Source organism: Triticum urartu, chromosome 2A (assembly GCF_056163025.1).
Source record: "Triticum urartu cultivar PI428250 chromosome 2A, HENAU_Tu73, whole genome shotgun sequence".
Classification (NCBI taxonomy): Eukaryota; Viridiplantae; Streptophyta; class Magnoliopsida; order Poales; family Poaceae; genus Triticum; species Triticum urartu.
Genome location: NC_141874.1, coordinates 228,639,556 through 228,655,994, shown reverse-complemented (window position 1 = coordinate 228,655,994; position 16,439 = coordinate 228,639,556).

Below are 16,439 nucleotides of genomic sequence, written 5' to 3'. Positions count from 1 at the left end.
TGCCTCCGAGGCTGCCATGTACTCCGCTTCACATGTAGATTCCGCCATGACGCTTTGCTTGCTACTACACAAGTTGACTGCCCCACCATTCAAAATATACACGTATCCGGTTTGTGACTTGGAGTCATCCAGATCTGTGTCGAAGCAAGCATCGACGTAACCCTTTACGACGAGCTCTTCGTCACCTCCATAAACGAGAAACATATCCTTAGTCCTTTTCAGGTACTTTAGGATATTCTTGACCGCCGTCCAGTGTTCCATGCCGGGATTACTTTGGTACCTTCCTACCAAACTTACGACAAGGTTTACATCAGGTCTGGTACACAACATGGCATACATAATAGACCCTATAGCCGAGACATAGGGGATGACACTCATCTTTTCTCTATCTTCTGCCGTGGTCGGGCATTGAGCCGTGCTCAATCTCACACCTTGCAATATAGGCAAGAACCCGTTCTTGGACTGATCCATATTGAACTTCTTCAATATCTTGTCAAGGTACGTTCTTTGTGAAAGACCAATGAGGCGTCTCGATCTATCTCTATAGATCTTGATGCCTAATATATAAGCAGCTTCTCCAAGGTCCTTCATTGAAAAATACTTATTCAAATAGGCCTTTATGCTTTCCAAGAATTCTATATCATTTCCCATCAATAGTATGTCATCCACATATAATATGAGAAATGCTACAGAGCTCCCACTCACTTTCTTGTAAACACAGGCTTCTCCATAAGTCTGCGTAAACCCAAACGCTTTGATCATCTCATCAAATCGAATGTTCCAACTCCGAGATGCTTGCACCAGCCCATAGATTGAGCGTTGGAGCTTGCACACCTCGTTAGCATTCTTAGGATCGACAAAACCTTCTGGCTGCATCATATACAATTCTTCCTTAAGGAAACCATTAAGGAATGCCGTTTTGATGTCCATTTGCCATATCTCATAATCATAGAATGAGCCAATTGCTAACATGATTCGGACGGACTTCAGCTTCGCTACGGGTGAGAAAGTCTCATCGTAGTCAACCCCTTGAACTTGTCGATAACCCTTAGCGACAAGCCAAGCCTTATAGATGGTCACATTATCATCCGTGTATGTCTTCTTCTTAAACATCCATTTATTTTATATGGCTCGCCGATAATCGGGCAAGTCAGTCAAAGTTCATACTTCATTTTCATACATGGATCTTATCTCGGATTTCATGATTTCCAGCCATTTGTCAGAATCCGGGCCCGCCATCGCTTCTTCATAGTTCGAAGGTTCACCGTTGTCTAACAACATGATTTCTAGGATAGGGTTGCCGTACCACTCTAGTGCGGAATGTGTCCTTGTGGACCTACGAAGTTCAGTAGCAAGTTGATCCAAAGTTTCATGATCATCATCATTAAATTCCTCTCTAGTCGGTGCAGGCACCACAACAACATTTTCTTGAGCTACGCCACTTTCCGGTTCAAGAGGCAGTACTTCATCAAGTTCTACTTTCCTCCCACTTACTTCTTTCGAGAGAAACTCTTTCTCTCGAAAGGATCCATTCTTGGCAACAAAGATCTTGCCTTCAGATCTGAGGTAGAAGGTCTACCCAATAGTTTCCTTACGGTATCCTATGAAGACGCATTTTTCCGACTTGGGTTCGAGCTCTTCAGGTTGACGTTTCTTGACATAAGCATTGCATCCGCAAACTTTTAGAAATGGTAGCTTAGGTTTCTTCCCAAACCATAATTCATACGGTGTCGTCTCAACGGATTTCGACGGAGCCCTATTTAAAGTGAATGCGGCAGTCTCTAAAGCATAACCCCAAAATGATAGCGGTAGGTCGGTAAGAGACATCATCGATCGCACCATATCCAATAGAGTGTGATTGCGACATTCGGACACACCATTACGTTGAGGTGTTCCAGGCGGCGTGAGTTGTGAAACAATTCCACATTTCCTTAAGTGCATGCCAAATTCGTGACTCAAATATTCTCCCCCACGATTTGATCGTAAGAACTTTATTTTCCTGTCACATTGATTCTCAACCTCACTCTGAAATTCCTTGAATTTTTCAAAGGTCTCAGACTTGTGTTTCATTAAGTAGACATACCCATATCTACTCAAGTCATCAGTGAGGGTGAGAACATAACGATAGCCACCGCGAGCCTCAACGCTCATTGGAAAGCACACATCAGTATGTATGATTTCCAATAAGTTGGTCGCTCGCTCCATTGTTCCGGAGAGTGGAGTCTTGGTCATTTTTCCCATGAGGCATGGTTCACATGTGTCAAATGATTCATAATCAAGAAACTCCAAAAGTCCATCTGCATGGAGTTTCTTCATGCGTTTGACACCAATGTGACCAAGGCGGCAGTGCCACAAGTATGTGGGACTATCATTATCAACCTTACACTTCTTGGTATTCACACTATGAACATGTGTAACATCACATTCAAGATTAAACAAGAATAAACCATTGACCAGCGGGGCATGACCATAAAACATATCTCTCATATAAATGGAACAACCATTATTCTCGGATTTAAATGAGTAGCCATCTCGCATTAAACGAGATCCAGATATAATGTTCATGCTCAAAGCTGGTACTAAATAACAATTATTGAGGTTTAAAACTAATCCCGTAGGTAAATGTAGAGGCAGCGTGCCGACGGCGATCACATCGACCTTGGAACCATTCCCGATGCACATCGTCACCTCGTCCTTCGCCAGTCTTCGCTTATTCCGCAGCTCCTGTTTTGAGTTACAAATATGAGCAACCGCACCGGTATCAAATACCCAGGAGCTACTACGAGCGCTGGTTAGGTACACATCAATAACATGTATATCACATATACCTTTGGCATTGTCGGCCTTCTTATCCGCTAAGTACTTGGGGCAGTTCCGCTTCCAGTGACTGTTTCCCTTGCAATAAAAGCAATCAGTCTCAGGCTTGGGTCCATTCTTTAGCTTCTTCCCGGCAGCTTGCTTACCGGGCACGGCAACTCCCTTGCCATCCTTCTTGAAGTTCTTTTTACCCTTGCCTTTCTTGAACTTAGTGGTTTTATTCACCATCAACACTTGATGTTCCTTTTTGATCTCCACCTCCGCTGATTTCAGCATTGAATATACCTCAGGAATGGTCTTCTCCATCCCCTGCATATTGAAGTTCATCACAAAGCTCTTGTAGCTTGGTGGAAGCGACTGAAGGATTCTGTCAACGACCGCGTCATCCGGGAGATTGACTCCCAGCTGAGACAAGCGGTTGTGCAACCCAGACATTTTGAGTATGTGCTCGCTGACAGAACTATTCTCCTCCATCTTACAACTATAGAACTTGTCGGAGACTTCATATCTCTCGACTCGGGCATGAGCTTGGAAAACCATTTTTAGCTCTTGGAACATCGCATATGCTCCGTGTTGCTCAAAATGCTTTTGGAACCCCGGTTCTAAGCTGTAAAGCATGCCGCACTGAAACCAGGGAGTAATCATCACTACGCAACTGCCAGACGTTCATAACGTCTTGAGTTGCTGGGAAAACAGGTGCGTCACCTAGCGGTGCTTCAAGGACATATGCTTTCTTGGCAGCTATGAGCATAATCCTTAGGTTACGGACCCAGTCTGTGTAGTTGCTGCCATCGTCTTTTAGCTTGGTTTTCTCTAGGAACGTGTTGAAGTCGAGGGAAACATTAGCGTGGGCCATTTGATCTACAAGACATATTGCAAAGTTTTAGACTATGTTCATGATAATTAAGTTCATCTAATCAAATTATTTAATGAACTCCCAGTCAGATTGACATCCCTCTAGTCATCTAAGTGATACATGATCCGAGTCAACTAGGCCGTGTCCGATCATCACGTGAGACGGACTAGTCATCATCGGTGAACATCTTCATGTTGATCGTATCTTCTATACAACTCATGTTCGACCTTTCGGTCATCCGTGTTCCGAGGCCATGTATGTACATGCTAGGCTCGTCAAGTCAACCTAAGTGCATTGCGTGTGTAAATCTGGCTTACACCCGTTGTATGCGAACGTTAGAACCTATCACACCCGATCATCACGTGGTGCTTCGGAACAACGGACCTTAGCAACGGTGCACAATTAGGGGGAACACTTTCTTGAAATTATTGCGAGGGATCAACTTATTTATGCTACCGTCGTTCTAAGCAAATAAGATGTCAAACATGATAAACATCACATGCAATCAAATAGTGACATGATATGGCCAATATCATTTTGCTCCTTTTTGATCTCCATCTTCGGGGCGCCATGATCATCATCATCATCACTGGCATGACACCATGACCTCCATCATCATGATCTCCATCATCGTGTCTTCATGAAGTTGTCTCGCCAACTATTACTTCTACTACTATGGCTAACGGTTAGCGATAAAGTAAAGTAATTACATGACGTTTATGTTGACACGCAGGTCATAAATAAATTAAGACAACTCCTATGGCTCCTGCCGGTTGTCATACTCATCGACATGCAAGTCGTGATTCCTATTACAAGAACATGATCAATCTCATACATCACATATATCATTCATCACATCCTTTTGGCCATATCACATCACACGACATATGCTGCAAGAACAAGTTAGACGTCCTCTAATTGTTGTTGCAAGTTTTTACGTGGCTGCTATAGGTTTCTAGCAAGAACGTTTCTTACCTACGCCAAAACCACAACGTGATATGAAATTTCTATTTACCCTTCATAAGGAACCTTTTCATCGAATCCGATCCGACTAAAGTGGGAGAGACAGACACCCGCTAGCCACCTTATGCAAGTAGTGCATGTCAGTCGGTGGTACCAGTCTCACGTAAGAGTACGTGTAAGGTCGGTCCGGGGCGCTTCATCCCATGATGCCGTGGAATCAAGCTAAGACTAGTAACGGCAAGTAAATTGAAAAAATCGACGCCCACAACAACTTGTGTTCTACTCGTGCATAGAAACTACGCATAGACCTAGCTCATGATGCCACTGTTGGGGATCGTTGCAGAAATTTAAAATTTTCTATGCATCACCAAGATCAATCTATGGAGAAACTAGAAACGAGAGAGAGAGGGGGGGGAGTTCATCTTCATACCCTTGAAGATCGCGACACGGAAGCGTTACAAGAACGCGAATGAGGGAGTCATACTCGTGGCGATTCAGATCGCGGTAGATTCCGATCCAAGCACCGAACAACGATGCCTCTGCGTTCAACACACGTGTAGCCCGATGACGTCTCCCATGCCTTGATCCAGCAAGGAGAGAGGGAGATGTTGGGGAACACTCCGTCCAGCAGCTGCACGACATCGTGGTGGTGTTGGAGCAGCGTGGTACTCCGGCAGGGCTTCACCAAGAGTCGCGGGAGGAGGAGGAGGTGTTGGGGAGGGGAAGGGCTGCGCCTTGGATGTGGTGCGGCTGCCCTCCCACCTCCCCTCTATTTATAGGGGCGAGGGATAGGGGGGCGGCCCCCTCCAGATGGATCTAGAGGGGAGGGGGCGGCGGCCAAGGGGGGAGGCTTGCCCCCCAAGCCAAGGGGGGCACCCCCTTTAGGGTTCCCCCAAACCCTAGGCGCATGGGCCCTAGGGGTTTGGCGCCCAGCCCACCTAGGGGCTGGTTTCCCTTCCATATTCAGCCCATAGAGCCCTCCGGGGCAGGTGGACCCTCCCGGTGGACCCCCGGAACCCTTTCAGTGGTCCCCGTACAATACCGATAAACCCCCCAACACTTCCGGCGACCGAATAAGGACTTCCCATATATAAATCTTTGTCTCTGGACCATTCCGGAACTCCTCGTTATGTCCAAGATCTCATCCGGGACTCCGAACAACATTCGGTAACCACATACAAACTTTCCCTACAACCCTAGTGTCATCGAACCTTAAGTGTGTAGACCCTACGGGTTCGGGAATTATGCAGATATGACCGAGACATCTCTCCAGCCAATAACCAACAGCGGGATCTGGATACCCATGTTGGCTCCCACATGTTCGATGATGATCTCATTAGATTAACGAAGATGTTGAGGATTCAATCAATCCCATATAGAATTCCCTTTGTCTACCGGTATAGCACTTGCCCGAGATTCGATCGTCGGTATACCGATACCTTGTTCAATCTCGTTACAGCAAGTCTCTTTACTCATTCCGTAACACATCATCCCATGACCAATCCCTTAGTCACATTGATCTCATTACGATGATGTCCTACCGAGAGGGCCCAGAGATACCTCTCCTCATACGGAGTGACAAATCCGAGTTTTGATTCGTGCCAACCGAACAGATACTTTCGGAGATACCCGTAGTGCACCTATATAGCAACCCAGTTACGTTGTGACATTTGGCATTCCTACGGTATCCGGGAGTTGCACAATCTCATGGTCTAAGGAAAAGATACTTAACATTAGAAAAGCTTTAGCAGAAGAACTACATGATCTTGTGCTATGCTTAGGATTGGGTCTTGTCCATCACATCATTCTCCTAATGATGTGATCCCATTATCAATGACATCCAATGTCCATGGTCAGGAAACCGGAACCATCTATTGATCAATGAGCTACTCAACTAGAGGCTCACTAGGGACATGTTGTGGTCTATGTATTCACACATGTATTATGATTTCCGGATAACACAATTATAGCATGAACAATAGACAATTATCATGAACAAGGAAATATAATAATAACCATTTTATTATTGCCTCTAGGGCATATTTCCAACAGTCCCCCACTTGCACTAGAGTCAATAATCTAGTTACATTATGATGAATCGAACACCCATAGAGTTCTGGTGTTGATCATGTTTTTCTCGTGGAAGTGGTTTAGTCAAGGGATCTACGACATTCAGGTCCATACGCACTTTACAAATATCTATGTCTCCGTTTTGAACATTTTCACGAATGGAGTTGAAGCGACGCTTGATATGCCTGGTCTTCTTGTGAAACCTAGGCTCCTTGGCAAGGGCAATGGCTCCAGTGTTGTCATAGAAGAGAGTCGTCGGGCCCGATGCATTGGGAATAACTCCTAGGTCAGTAATGAACTCCTTCATCCAGATTGCTTCATGTGCTGCCTCCGAGGCTGCCATGTACTCCACTTCACATGTAGATTCCGCCATGACGCTTTGCTTGCTACTACACAAGTTGACTGCCCCACCATTCAAAATATACACGTATCCGGTTTGTGACTTGGAGTCATCCAGATCTGTGTCGAAGCAAGCATCGACGTAACCCTTTACGACGAGCTCTTCGTCACCTCCATAAACGAGAAACATATCCTTAGTCCTTTTTAGGTACTTTAGGATATTCTTGACCGCCGTCCAGTGTTCCATGACGGGATTACTTTGGTAACTTCCTACCAAACTTACGACAAGGTTTACATCAGGTCTGGTACACAACATGGCGTACATAATAGACCCTATAGCCGAGACATAGGGGATGACACTCATCTTTTCTCTATCTTCTGCCGTGGTCGGGCATTGAGCCGTGCTCAATCTCACACCTTGCAATATAGGCAAGAACCCCTTCTTGGACTGATCCATATTGAACTTCTTCAATATCTTGTCAAGGTACGTTCTTTGTGAAAGACCAATGAGGCGTCTCGATCTATCTCTATAGATCTTGATGCCTAATATATAAGCAACTTCTCCAAGGTCCTTCATTGAAAAATACTTATTCAAGTAGGCCTTTATGCTTTCCAAGAATTCTATATCATTTCCCATCAATAGTATGTCATCCACATATAATATGAGAAATGCTACAGAGCTCCCACTCACTTTCTTGTAAACACAGGCTTCTCCATAAGTCTGCGTAAACCCAAACGCTTTGATCATCTCATCAAATCGAATGTTCCAACTCCGAGATGCTTGCACCAGCCCATAGATTGAGCGTTGGAGCTTGCACACCTCGTTAGCATTCTTAGGATCGACAAAACCTTCTGGCTGCATCATATACAATTCTTCCTTAAGGAAACCATTAAGGAATGCCGTTTTGACGTCCATTTGCCATATCTCATAATCATAGAATGCGCCAATTGCTAACATGATTCGGATGGACTTCAGCTTCGCTACGGGTGAGAAAGTCTCATCGTAGTCAACCCCTTGAACTTGTCAATAACCCTTAGCGACAAGCCAAGCCTTATACATGGTCACATTATCATCCGTGTATGTCTTCTTCTTAAACGTCCATTTATTTTATATGGCTCGCCGATAATCGGGCAAGTCAGTCAAAGTTCATACTTCATTTTCATACATGGATCCTATCTCGGATTTCATGATTTCCAGCCATTTGTCAGAATCCGGGCCCGCCAACGCTTCTTCATAGTTCGAAGGTTCACCGTTGTCTAACAACATGATTTCTAGGATAGGGTTGCCGTACCACTCTAGTGCGGAACGTGTCCTTGTGGACCTACGAAGTTCAGTAGCAACTTGATCCAAAGTTTCATGATCATCATCATTAAATTCCTCTCTAGTCGGTGCAGGCACCACAACAACATTTTCTTGAGCTACGCCACTTTCCGGTTCAAGAGGCAGTACTTCATCAAGTTCTACTTTCCTCCCACTTACTTCTTTCGAGAGAAACTCTTTCTCTAGAAAGGATCCATTCTTGGCAACAAAGATCTTGCCTTCAGATCTGAGGTAGAAGGTCTACCCAATAGTTTCCTTAGGGTATCCTATGAAGACGCATTTTTTCGACTTGGGTTCGAGCTCTTTAGGTTGACGTTTCTTGACATAAGCATTGCATCCCCAAACTTTTAGAAATGGTAGCTTAGGTTTCTTCCCAAACCATAATTCATACGGTGTCGTCTCAATGGATTTCAATGGAGCCCTATTTAAAGTGAATGCGGCAGTCTCTAAAGCATAACCCCAAAATGATAGCGGTAGGTCGGTAAGAGACATCATCGATCGCACCATATCCAATAGAGTGCGATTGCAACATTCGGACACACCATTAAGTTGAGGTGTTCCAGGCGGCGTGAGTTGTGAAACAATTCCACATTTCCTTAAGTGCATGCCAAATTCGTGACTCAAATATTCTCCCCCACGATCTGATCGTAAGAACTTTATTTTCCTGTCACATTGATTCTCAACCTCACTCTGAAATTCCTTGAATTTTTCAAAGGTCTCAGACTTGTGTTTCATTAAGTAGACATACCCATATCTACTCAAGTCATCAGTGAGGGTGAGAACATAAGATAGCCACCGCGAGCCTCAACGCTCATTGGAAAGCACACATCAGTATGTATGATTTCCAATAAGTTGGTCGCTCGCTCCATTGTTCCGGAGAATGGAGTCTTGGTCATTTTGCCCATGAGGCATGGTTCGCATGTTTCAAATGATTCATAATCAAGAAACTCCAAAAGTCCATCTGCATGGAGTTTCTTCATGCGTTTGACACCAATGTGACCAAGGCGGCAGTGCCACAAGTATGTGGGACTATCATTATCAACCTTACACTTCTTGGTATTCACACTATGAACATGTGTAACATCACATTCAAGATTAAACAAGAATAAACCATTGACCAGCGGGGCATGACCATAAAACATATCTCTCATATAAATGGAACAACCATTATTCTCGGATTTAAATGAGTACCCATCTCGCATTAAACGAGATCCAGATATAATGTTCATGCTCAAAGCTGGTACTAAATAACAATTATTGAGGTTTAAAACTAATCCCATAGGTAAATGTAGAGGCAGCGTGCCGACGGCGATCACATCGACCTTGGAACCATTCCCGATGCACATCGTCACCTCGTCCTTCGCCAGTTTCCGCTTATTCCGCAGCTCCTGTTTTGAGTTACAAATATGAGCAACCGCACCGGTATCAAATACCCAGGAGCTACTACGAGCGCTGGTTAGGTACACATCAATAACATGTATATCACATATACCTTTGGCATTGTCGGCCTTCTTATCCACTAAGTACTTGGGGCAGTTCCGCTTCCAGTGACTGTTTCCCTTGCAATAAAAGCAATCAGTCTCAGGCTTGGGTCCATTCTTTAGCTTCTTCCCGGCAGCTTGCTTACCGGGCACGGCAACTCCCTTGCCATCCTTCTTGAAGTTCTTTTTACCCTTGCCTTTCTTGAACTTAGTGGTTTTATTCACCAGCAACACTTGATGTTCCTTTTTGATCTCCACCTCCGCTGATTTGAGCATTGAATATACCTCAGGAATGGTCTTCTCCAGCCCCTGCATATTGAAGTTCATCACAAAGCTCTTGTAGCTTGGTGGAAGCGACTGAAGGATTCTGTCAACGACCGCGTCATCCGGGAGATTGACTCCCAGCTGAGACAAGCGGTTGTGCAACCCAGACATTTTGAGTATGTGCTCGCTGACAGAACTATTCTCCTCCATCTTACAACTATAGAACTTGTCGGAGACTTCATATCTCTCGACTCGGGCATGAGCTTGGAAAACCATTTTTAGCTCTTGGAACATCGCATATGCTCCGTGTTGCTCAAAATGCTTTTGGAGCCCCGGTTCTAAGCTGTAAAGCATGCCGCACTGAAACCAGGGAGTAATCATCACTACGCGACTGCCAGACGTTCATAACGTCTTGAGTTGCTGGGAAAACAGGTGCGTCACCTAGCGGTGCTTCAAGGACATATGCTTTCTTGGCAGCTATGAGCATAATCCTCAGGTTACGGACCCAGTCCGTGTAGTTGCTGCCATCGTCTTTTAGCTTGGTTTTCTCTAGGAACGTGTTGAAGTCGAGGGAAACATTAGCGTGGGCCATTTGATCTACAAGACATATTGCAAAGTTTTAGACTATGTTCATGATAATTAAGTTCATCTAATCAAATTATTTAATGAACTCCCAGTCAGATTGACATCCCTCTAGTCATCTAAGTGATACATGATCCGAGTCAACTAGGCCGTGTCCGATCATCACGTGAGACGGACTAGTCATCATCGGTGAACATCTTCATGTTGATCGTATCTTCTATACAACTCATGTTTGACCTTTCGGTCATCCGTGTTCCGAGGCCATGTATGTACATGCTAGGCTCGTCAAGTCAACCTAAGTGCATTGCGTGTGTAAATCTGGCTTACACCCGTTGTATGCGAACGTTAGAACCTATCACACCCGATCATCACGTGGTGCTTCGGAACAACGGACCTTAGCAACGGTGCACAATTAGGGGGAACACTTTCTTGAAATTATTGCGAGGGATCATCTTATTTATGCTACCGTCGTTCTAAGAAAATAAGATGTCAAACATGATAAACATCACATGCAATCAAATAGTGACATGATATGGCCAATATCATTTTGCTCCTTTTCGATCTCCATCTTCGGGGCGCCATGATCATCATCATCACTGGCATGACACCATGACCTCCATCATCATGATCTCCATCATCGTGTCTTCATGAAGTTGTCTCGCCAACTATTACTTCTACTACTATGGCTAACGGTTAGCGATAAAGTAAAGTAATTACATGATGTTTTTGTTGACACGCAGGTCATAAATAAATTAAGACAACTCCTATGGCTCCTGCCGGTTGTCATACTCATCGACATGCAAGTCGTGATTCCTATTACAAGAACATGATCAATCTCATACATCACATATATCATTCATCACATCCTTTTGGCCATATCACATCACACGACATATGCTGCAAGAACAAGTTAGACGTCCTCTAATTGTTGTTGCAAGTTTTTACGTGGCTGCTATAGGTTTCTAGCAAGAACGTTTCTTACCTACGCCAAAACCACAACGTGATATGAAATTTCTATTTACCCTTCATAAGGAACCTTTTCATCGAATCCGATCCGACTAAAGTGGGAGAGACAGACACCCGCTAGCCACCTTATGCAAGTAGTGCATGTCAGTCGGTGGTACCAGTCTCACGTAAGAGTACGTGTAAGGTCGGTCCGGGCCGCTTCATCCCATGATGCCGTGGAATCAAGCTAAGACTAGTAACGGCAAGTAAATTGAAAAAATGGACGCCCACAACAACTTGTGTTCTACTCGTGCATAGAAACTACGCATAGACCTAGCTCATGATGCCACTGTTGGGGATCGTTGCAGAAATTTAAAATTTTCTATGCATCACCAAGATCAATCTATGGAGAAACTAGCAACGAGAGAGAGAGGGGGGGGAGTGCATCTTCATACCCTTGAAGATCGCGACACGGAAGCGTTACAAGAACGCGGATGAGGGAGTCATACTCGTGGCGATTCAGATCGCGGTAGATTCCGATCCAAGCGCCGAACAACGATGCCTCCGCGTTCAACACACGTGTAGCCCGATGACGTCTCCCATGCCTTGATCCAGCAAGGAGAGAGGGAGATGTTGGGGAACAATCCGTCCAGCAGCTGCACGACATCGTGGTGGTGTTGGAGCAGCGTGGTACTCCGGCAGGGCTTCACCAAGAGTCGCGGGAGGAGGAGGAGGTGTTGGGGAGGGGAAGGGCTGCGCCTTGGATGTGGTGCGGCTGCCCTCCCACCTCCCCTCTATTTATAGGGGCAAGGGATAGGGGGGCGGCCCCCTCCAGATGGATCTAGAGGGGAGGGGGCGGCGGCCAAGGGGGGAGGCTTGCCCCCCAAGCCAAGGGGGGCACCCCCTTTTGGTTTCCCCCAAACCCTAGGCGCATGAGCCCTAGGGGTTTGGCGCCCAGCCCACCTAGGGGCTGGTTCCCCTTCCATATTCAGCCCATAGGGCCCTCCGGGGCAGGTGGACCCTCCCGGTGGACCCCCGGAACCCTTTCGGTGGTCCCCGTACAATACCGATAAACCCCCCAACACTCTCGGCGACCGAATAAGGACTTCCCATATATAAATCTTTGTCTGTGGACCATTCCGGAACTCCTCGTTACGTCCAGGATCTCATCCGGGACTCCGAACAACATTCGGTAACCACATACAAACTTTCCCTATAACCCTAGTGTCATCGAACCTTAAGTGTGTAGACCCTACGGGTTCGGGAATCATGCAGATATGACCGAGACATCTCTCCAGCCAATAACCAACAACGGGATCTGGATACCCATGTTGGCTCCCACATGTTCCATGATGATCTCATTAGATTAACCAAGATGTTGAGGATTCAATCAATCCCATATAGAATTCCCTTTGTCTACCGGTATAGCACTTTCCCGAGATTCAATCGTCGGTATACCGATACCTTGTTCAATCTCGTTACAGCAAGTCTCTTTACTCATTACGATGATGTCCTACCGAGTGAGCCTAGAGATACCTCTCCTCATACGGAGTGACAAATCTGAGTTTTGATTCGTGCCAACCGAACAGATACTTTCGGAGATACCCGTAGTGCACCTTTATAAGAACCCAATTACGTTGTGACGTTTGGCACACCCAAAGCATTCCTACGGTATCCGGGAGTTGCACAATCTCATGGTCTACGGAAAAGATACTTGACATTAGAAAAGCTTTAGCAGACGAACTACACGATCTTGTGCTATGCTTAGGATTGGGTCTTGTCCATCACATCATTCTCCTAATGATGTGATCCCATTATCAATGACATCCAATGTCCATGGTCAGGAAACCGTAATCATCTATTGATCAACGAGCTAGTCAACTAGAGGCTCACTAGGGACATGTTGTGGTCTATGTATTCACACATTTATTACGATTTCTGGATAACACAATTATAGCATGAAGAATAGACAATTATCATGAACAAGGAAATATAATAATAACCATTTTACGATTGCCTCTAGGGCATATTTCCAGCACCCTGAATTTACCTTTCCACCGGAGCTCACTCAGTTGATCCAGCAGCAGAATACATTGATGCAGTTGTTAGTACGGAACCAAGGCAACAACAACAACAATCCACCGCCACCACTACCAATTGACAACTTAGCCCGTTTTCCGAGGTTGCAGCCGCCGGTATTCTCCAGTAGCACCGAGCCGATAGTGGCAGATGATTGGCTCCGCGGGATTGGAAGGGAGTTGACCGCTGCAGGATGCACAGATGCTGAGAAGGTGTGATTTGCCGCACATCAGTTGGATGGACCAGCAGCCTCGTGGTGGGAGAATTACATCGTCACCTATCCTATAGCCATTGTTACATGGGATCAGTTTCAGCAAGCATTCCGCACAGCCCATGTCTCAACTAGAGCTATGAGTATGAAGAAGCGTGAGTTTCACAACTTATGCCAAGGGAACCGTACTGCTGGGCAGTACATGGATGAATTTAGTAAGCTATCTCGTTATGCCCCTGATGATGTGGCCATAGATGTCGCAAAGCAGGAGAAGTTTATGGAAGGGCTGAATGATGAGATGAGCATGCAGTTGATGGTGACAACATTCAACAACTACGCAATTCGTCGATAAGTATAAACTGCCCACTAAAGTTCTTAGGACACCTATGCTAGTAACCTCACCCGGAGCTGAGTATATGGCAAGCAATGGATGTTTTCAGATACCATTAACCATTGGAAGCCATGTTTTCCCCTCAGACTTGATAATTTTGGAGTCACAAGGATTGGATGCGATATTGGGAATGGATTGGCTATCTATGTATGGGGGAAACATCGATTGCGCGAGTAAGTCAATTTTTCCCACCACCCCGGAGGGAAAAAGGATCAAGTATGTATCTAGGCATGCGCCTAGGAGGAGCCAAGTAAATACCCTCACGGGAGTTGTTCAGGAGGAAGTTCCTGTAGTGAAGGATTACCCATATGTTTTTCCAGAGGAGTTACCAGGCATGCCACCGGATCGAGACATCGAGTTTTGATAGAACTATTGCCAGGTACCGGGCCAATATCAAAGAGACCCTACCGAATGCCCGCAAACGATCTAGAAGAGATCAAGAAGCGGATTAAGGAGTTGTTGGAGAAAGGTTATATTCGAAGGATTTCATCACCATGGGGAGCCCCAGTGCTTTTGGTTGAGAAGAAGGATAAGTCTCTAAGAATGGTTGTTGATTACCGTGCATTGAGTGAAGTGACGATTAAGAACAAGTACCCCCTGTCGATGATCAATGATTTATTTGACCAGTTGACAGGAGCTAAATTGTTTTCTAAGATCGATCTGCGATCAGGATATCACTAGCTAAAGATTCGAGAGAAGGATATACCTAAGACAACTTTCACCACAAGCTACAGGATGTATGAGTATACGGTCATCTCTTTTGGATTGACTAACGCCCTGCCTATTTCATGAGTATGATGAACAAGGTGTTCATGGAGTTCTTGGATAAGTTTGTTGTGGTGTTCATTGACGATATCTTGGTATACTCGAAGAGTGAAGAGGAGCACAAGGAACATTTACGTTTAGTTCTCGATAAGCTCAGGGAACATTAGTTGTATGCCAAGTTCAGCAAATGTGAGTTTTGGTTGAAGGAAGTTGGATTTCTTCGACATGTTATATCAGGAGAGGGTATAGCAGTGGACCCAACCAAGGTTCAGTCAGTCACTGAGTGGTTGGCACCCACCTCAGTTGGAGAGATCCACAGTTTTCTTGGAATCGCGGGATATTATCAGAGATTTATTGAAAATTTCTCTAAGATTGCGAAGCCTATGACGACGTTGTTGAAGAAGGACACCAAATTCCATTGGACTGGAGAATGTGAAGCAAGTTTCCAGGAGTTGAAGAAACGTTTGACTACAGCCCCAGTGCTGATTCTGCCGGATATACGCAAGGACTTCCAAGTGTATTGCGATGCTTCTCACTTAGGACTTGGAGGAGTAATGATGCAGGACGGAAGAGTTGTTTCGTATGCCTCACGACAACTAAAACCGCATGAGTTAAATTATGCCACGCATGATTTGGAGTTAGCAGCCGTAGTGCATGCATTGAAGACTTGGAGACATTTTCTCATCGGAAACTGTTGCGATGTATACACGGATCACAATAGTTTGAAGTACACCTTCACACAGAAGGAGCTTAACCTTAGGCAAAGGAGATGGTTGGAGCTCATAAAGAATTATGATATGAAGCTGAATTATCATCCAGGAAAGGCCAATGTCGTAGCAGATGCTTTGAGCTGTAAGAGTTATGTTAACACCCTCGTAAGTGGAGGGATGCCAAAGGAGTTAGCCGAGGATCTTAGGGAACTTTGATTGGAAATAATTCCTCAAGGGTTTTTGGCAACATTGGAGGTTAAAGCAACACTATTGGAAAAGATTTGAGAAGCTCAGAAGGATGACAAAGAGATCACTGAGATAAAGGAGAAAATGGGTGAAGGCAAAGCCAAAGGTTTTCATGAGGACGAGCACGACACCTTGTGGTTTTAGGACCGTATTTATGTGCCCAATAATGCAGAGATTAGGAAGTTGATATTACAGGAAGCTCATGACTCGCCATACTCGATACACCCCGGAAACACCAAGATGTATTTGGATTTGAAGGAGCGTTTTTGGTGGGCGGGTATGAAGAAGGATAATTGCCGAGTATGTAGCCGTCTGTGATGTATGTCAGAGAGTGAAGGCGGAACATCAGAAGCTAGCAAGATTGTTACAGCCTATGCCGATACCCGAATGGAAGTGGGA